Source organism: Rutidosis leptorrhynchoides, chromosome 1, assembly GCF_046630445.1.
Source record: "Rutidosis leptorrhynchoides isolate AG116_Rl617_1_P2 chromosome 1, CSIRO_AGI_Rlap_v1, whole genome shotgun sequence".
NCBI classification, from domain to species: Eukaryota; Viridiplantae; Streptophyta; class Magnoliopsida; order Asterales; family Asteraceae; genus Rutidosis; species Rutidosis leptorrhynchoides.
The window spans coordinates 156,008,863-156,015,994 of record NC_092333.1 but is presented as its reverse complement, the minus strand read 5'-3'; positions in this window follow the sequence as shown (position 1 = coordinate 156,015,994).

Sequence of the window (7,132 nt, the reverse complement as noted above, 5' to 3'; positions counted from 1 at the left end):
GATCATACTTTGATATATATGTATATATTTGTTATAGGTTCGTGAATTGACCCGTGGCCAAGTCTTATTTTTCGACGAAGTGAAAATACGTGAAAGTGAGTTATAGTCCCATTTTTAAAATCTAATATTTTTGGGATGAGAATACATGCAGTTTTATAAATGTTTTACAAAATAGACACAAGTATGCGAAACTACATTTTATGGTTGAATTATTATTACCGAATATCACCCTTTTTAGTCTGGTAATTTAAGAATTAGGGAACAGATACCCTAATTGACGCAAATCCTAAAGATAGATCTATTGGGCCTAACAAACCCCATCCGAGTTACGGATGCTTTAGTACTTCGATTTTATCATGTCCGATGAGAGTCCCGAAATGATGGGGATATTTTAGATGCATTATGTTAATGTCGATTACCAGGTGTTCATCATATGAATGATTTTTATCTCTATGCAGTTTGTGCGAAATGCCTGATATGAGATGGATATTTATGAAAAAAATAAAATCTTGTGGTCTATTGATATAATTTGATAAATATATAGGTTAAACCTATAACTCACCAACATTTTTGTTGACGTTTTAAGCATGTTTATTCTCAGGCGATTATTAAGAGCTTCCGCTGTTGCATACTAAATTAAGGACAAGATTTGGAGTCCATGCTTGTATAATATTGTTAAAAAACTGCATTCGAGAGTTCACATTGTTGTAACATATTAATTATTGTAAACCATAATGTAATGGTCGTTTGTAAGCGTGAAATTTTAGATTATCATTACTTGATAATCTAGGTTATGTCCTTTAAACCTTTGTCGATAAAATAAAGGTTATGGTTTGTTTTAAAAACGAATGCAGTCTTTGAAAAATGTCTCATATAGAGGTAAAACCTCGCAAAGAAACCAATTAATATGAAACGTTTATAATCAATATGAACGGGACATTTCAGTTGGTATCCGAGCGTTGGTCTTAGAGAACCAGAAATTTGGATTAGTGTTGAAAGGACCCGTTCATATACATTATAAATGATTCACAATAGTTGATTACATTGCGAGGTATTTGACCTCTATATGATACATTTTACAAACATTGCATTCGTTTTTAAAAGACAAACTTTCTTTACATTGAAAATTGAAAGGCATGCATACCATTTCATAATATCCACTATCCAACTATAAATTGATTTAATAATAATCTTTGATGAACTCAATGACTCGAATGCAACGTTCTTTGAAATATGCTATGAAAGACTCCAAGTAATATCTTTAAAATGAGCAAATGCACAGCGGAAGATTTCTTTAACACCTGAGAATAAACATGCTTTAAAGTGTCAACCAAAAGGTTGGTGAGTTCATTAGTTTATCATAATCATTTATTTCCATCATTTAAATAGACCACAAGAATTTCATTTCCAGTTCTCATAAATATACATCCCATGCATAGAGACAAAAATAATCATTCATATGGTGAACACCTGGTAACCGACATTAACTAGATACATATAAGAATATCCCCTATCATTCCGGGATCCTCCTTCGGACATGATATAAATTTCGAAGTACTAAAGCATCCGGTACTTTGGACGGGGTTTGTTAGGCCCAATAGATCTATCTTTAGGATTCGCGTCAATTAGGGTGTCTGTTCCCTAATTCTTAGATTACCAGACTTTAATAAAAAGGGGCATATTCGATTTCCATAATTCAACCATAGAATGTAGTTTCAATTACTTGTGTCTATTTCGTCAAACATTTATAAAAGCGCATGTATTCTCAGTCCCAAAAATATAAAGGGTAAAAAGGCAAATGAAACTCACCATACTGTATTTCGTAGTAAAAATACATATAACGTCATTGAACAAGTGCAAGGTTGGCCTCGGATTCACGAACCTAAATTAATTATATATAATTATGTGTTGGTCAATATTTGTCTAACAAATTAGGTCAAGTCATAGTGTACCACAATCCTAATGCTCGAGACTAATATGCAAAAGTCAACAAAAGTAAATTTGACTCAAAATAATTTCCAAAAATCTATACATGCTTAATATATAGTTTAAATATCGTCGTTTTATATTTTTAAATATTTTTAAAAGATTTATTAGAGTAAATAATATAATTTATTTATTAATAAATAAAATTTTTATATTAAATTTATATAATAAAATATACTTTTATATATATTAAGTAATAAAATTTATAGGGTTCATTTAATATCATAAAGATAATATGATAGGTATTATTAAAATAAGTTATTACATGTAGTAAAATATGTTTGTATCACATATTTATTTGATAAAATAATATCTATAATGATAGTAAGTAAAAGTTGTATTATTTTGTAATAATAATTATTATTATAAAAATATCAATATTTATAATTACTAAGATGACATTATGATAAAACGATAATTCTAATTATGATAACTTTAATATTTATGATAATTTTTAATATTATCTTTAAAATAATAATTCTATTTAAAATAATAATAATAATAATAATGATATTTTATAGTAACAATGACATTTCTATTAAAATGATAATTTTTGTTAAAATGATAGTTTTAATACTAACGATACTTTTAAAAATAATAGTAATGATAAAAATAATAAGAATGATAATTTTATCTAAATTAATATCTTATAATATTTTAATTTCATCATGATACTCTTACTCATTATTTTCTAATCGTTTCGTTTAATAGCTTTTAATTGTTTTTTATATCGTGTTCATAATAATGATAATAATAGTAATCAAAATAATTAGGTGTTACAAATATTTGTTTTAATTACACTAATATTAATAATGATAGTTACTATAACATTATTAACGATAATACTAATAATTATCTTAATGATAATATAGTAATAATAATAATAATAACAATAACAATAACCATTTTTAAATAATGATATATATATATTAATAATGATAATAATAATAATAATAATAATAATAATAATAATAATAATAATTGGATAATAATAATAATACTAATTATAACTTTAACGATAATAACAATAGTAATAATAAAAAAAATAACAATTTTTAATGATAAATCCCTTTTATTGATAAAGATAATAATAATGATAATAATAAGATAAAACTAGAACGACGATAAAAACGACGATAATAATAATCATTTTTAATAAAAATATCGAAAATTCAATTGATTATAACTTCTAATCCGTTCATCGAAACCATTCGATATCTAAAGGAAAAGTTCTTAATTTTTTGCTAGCTTTCCAAGGACATGCATATCTTATACCTTATCTCAACTGCAAGTGTAACTAATTCAATATTCAACCTAACCTGTCTAAGGGCAATATCAAAAGTACAAGCATGCATAATCCTAAATACTCGAGCACTAGTCAGGGATACACTATTAGTATGTAAAAGTTAAATTATGAGTACTCACGTATCAATATTGAGATTCAATATTGCAGGAAAGGTACGTAGACGCAACGAAAATGATAAATACTCTATTGACCTCACGAGCATACCCATGAACCATACTCAATCACCTCCATAGCTATAACCCATAATTTCCTTAATCCTATCCTACTCGAAAAACAATTTCGAAATCACTCGGACAGCACTCCGTCGTAATATTTTATGTATACTAATAATATCTTGAAATAATACGGAGTAAATATATATATATATATATATATATATATATATATATATATATATATATATATATATATATATATATATATATATATATATATATATATATATATATAAATCGATTGAGAGAGTTTAGAGAAAAATATTTTCAAGTTTCTATGAAATAATGAAACCTATTGAATTCTATTTATAATAGATTTTTGAATTATTAAAGTGAATTATTAAAGTATGAATTATTAAAGTGAATTATTAAAGTATGAATTATTAAAGTGAATTATTAAAGTATGAATTATTAAAGTGAATTATTAAAGTTTAAGTAAAGTAAAAATAAAGTAAAGGTAAAGTTTAAGTATAGTAAAAGTATAAAACTATGTACGTATAATACGTGTATAAATATATGTAATATTAATTTGAATCGTTATATATATTTAATAAAATAAAATATAATTATCGTTATCTTTATCATACTAGTTAAGTAATGAGTTGTCAAAAGTGGTTCTAGATATTTATAAAAGTTATATACGTTTTAATAATAAAGTTCTTTTTAAACTGAAAACGTTTTTTTTTACGTTTGAAACTAAATAGATCAATCGAGTCTTTATGAGATTCAATCTTCCACTATCCTTTGTCTAGTTCTCAATGATTGACAATTTGTTCTTATTTATAAATCACTTTACCATTTTCCGAATATTGTTAAAATGGAAAGATTTCTCAAATCAACGTGGGCCTTTCAACAGAGACTTGTAATCATAATTCAATATATCTGATAATTCAATCATTTGATCTTATCTTCTAATTCCATTGATAAACATTTTGAAACAGATACAATCATATAAAGTATTTAATCTAATATTTTGTTTACGTTTCAAGTTATAATATATATACACATATACATATATAATCATATTCGTTCAATGTTTCGTGAATCGTTGGAACATGGTCGAGGTTGAATGAATGTATGAACATAGTTTAAAAATCTTGCAATTTAACGTAACAAATATTTCTTATCGTGTCGGAAACATATAAAGATTAAAGTTTAAATTTGGTTGGAAATTTCCGGGTTGTCACAAGTGTATCTTATCGAGTTGTTTGGATGCATTAGTGAATCGGACTTCGACCGTGTTTTCTTTAAAAACGATTGCTTAACACTTTTTGTTGGAAACTACATATTGTTAACATTATGTGATATATTAATCTCTTAACGTGTTTGATATTGTGTGATGGATGTCTACCTCTAGTACAAATCCCATCGACTCACCTAATAATAATGAAGTGTCGAATATATTTTGGGAAGATTCACAAATTCCCGAAGAGGAACCGGAAGAAGTGGAACTGGAAGAAGAGGGACCGGAAGAAGAGGAACCGGAAGAAGAGGTTCCGGAGGAGGAAATATTAGGAACCACAGAAAAACAGATAAATAAAAGAAAATCCTCAACCAATGGACCAAAGTTAAAATTGGTCAATGGTGTTTTCGCCGAGGAAGCAAAATATTGGGAAAATTACCAATTTTCTGATGAATCGGATCCCGATGAGGATTCCGATGATGTTATAGAAATTACCCCGACCCAATTTAATGAAGCAAAAGAAAACAATAAGGGAAAAGCCATAAAAATAGAAAAATCCGATCCCAAATCTGATGAACTCTATCGTAAACACCCATATTTCTTAAATTTTAACTATAACCCGGGAACATCTAGGCCACCAGTTTTTTCTAAACTATTTGTGAAAACAATGGCTCGTATTAGAGGAGCATCATATATCCTTAGGAAATTAGCAAAACGAAACAAGTTCGAAGAGAAAGAAACAAGTGAGTCGGAATAAAGAGTTGTAATCATGCTGTGTAATATATGTATTGTAGTGTGCTTGTACTTTTATGTTCTATGTAAAAATTGCTTGTATTGTTTGTTAATTATCTTTTACGAATCTAATCCTTGTTTATTTTACAGTATAAAAACACAAAATGGACGTTAATGATAGACAGCTGAATATTTTAGAAGACCTACCAGGGGATATGATTGATGAAATCTTGTCTAGTGTCGGTCAGAATTCTTCAGCACAATTATTTATGAAGAAATTACTTTGTCAAACATTTGAAAGACGTTTCAGGCATGCCTTAGTTTATAAAAGGATTTCCTTTGAAAGATGGGGTATATCACATTGGGGAGACCCTAAGTTACGTCGTGTTTTCTTTATGGCATTAAGTGCAGGAAACCCAAATGCAATTTTACGTTACGGGTTGAGAGCCTATTTTGACTCCACATAGGACTTCATTATTTAGAAAGAGCTTCAAACATGCAACATAAAGAAGCATGTTATGTTTACGGGTTAGTGATGTTCGCTTCTCACAAAATTGAGAAAAAGAACATCGGGTTGCAACTTCTAAATAAAACGTTCCCACAAGTAACGGATTCAGTAGTTGGGGTGAGAAATAAGATTTTTAGATTGTTACGGGGCTGTTGGGCATTACGTAACCCCCGTCCTTTTGATGACGTTACAACATGCTGCCTAGCCAACGGTCACAACGGTTATTTTCCACAAGACCAATGATGGGAAATAGTATTAATAAAACCCGAATGCATGACTTGTTTCTGGACCTATGAATTACGTGTCTTTATTGCCTTTGCTGAATGACTCGCATATTAACTAGAATTGTCTTCACAACTGCCTTGTATCAAAATTATTGTGTGCCATATTTCATGCTATATGTAAAATAACGGCATTGTACGTTTGTAAAATATTGTATAAAAGTTTGAACACGAAATATTATTGTAATCAGTTTTTCATATAGAATTGTAGTAGTTGAATTGTATATTAGCTACTAAGTATGAACTTAACGGGTAGGTAGTACCCGAATTAAAATTTATAAAACGCTAATATGAAGAAAAAGCTTTTATAAATAAGTTCATATTATGCTACGAAATACTATTGACTACTCTTAATGTTCTATATGATTAACTTAATTCTTTTGGCTATTTTTGAAGGAAATGGCACCGACTACCCGTCATAGCTTGAACATGAGCGAGGAAGACTTCCGTGTTTTTCTTGCTTCCAACATAGCTACAGTACAGGCTGCAATGCAAAATAACAACAATAACTCTGAATCTAGCAATGCAACTAACGCCACAAGAAATCGTGTAGGATGCTCCTACAAAGAATTCACTGCTTGCAAACCTCTGAATTCGATGGAACCGAAGGACCAATCAGATTAAAATGGTGGACCGAGAAGGTCGAATCGGTGTTTGCCATAAGTAAATGTACTGAAGAAGACAGAGTAAAGTATGCCACGCATACCTTCACAGGTACTGCATTAACATGGTGGAATACCTATCTCGAGCAAGTGGGACAAGATGCTGCTTACACACTACCGTGGTCAGCATTCAAACACATGATGACTGAGCAGTACCGTCCCAAAAACTAGGTCAATAAGTTCAAGGTAGAGCTTAGAGAACTACGAACGTAAGCATTCGATATTACCACATATGAATGACAATTCATAGAGTTGTGCT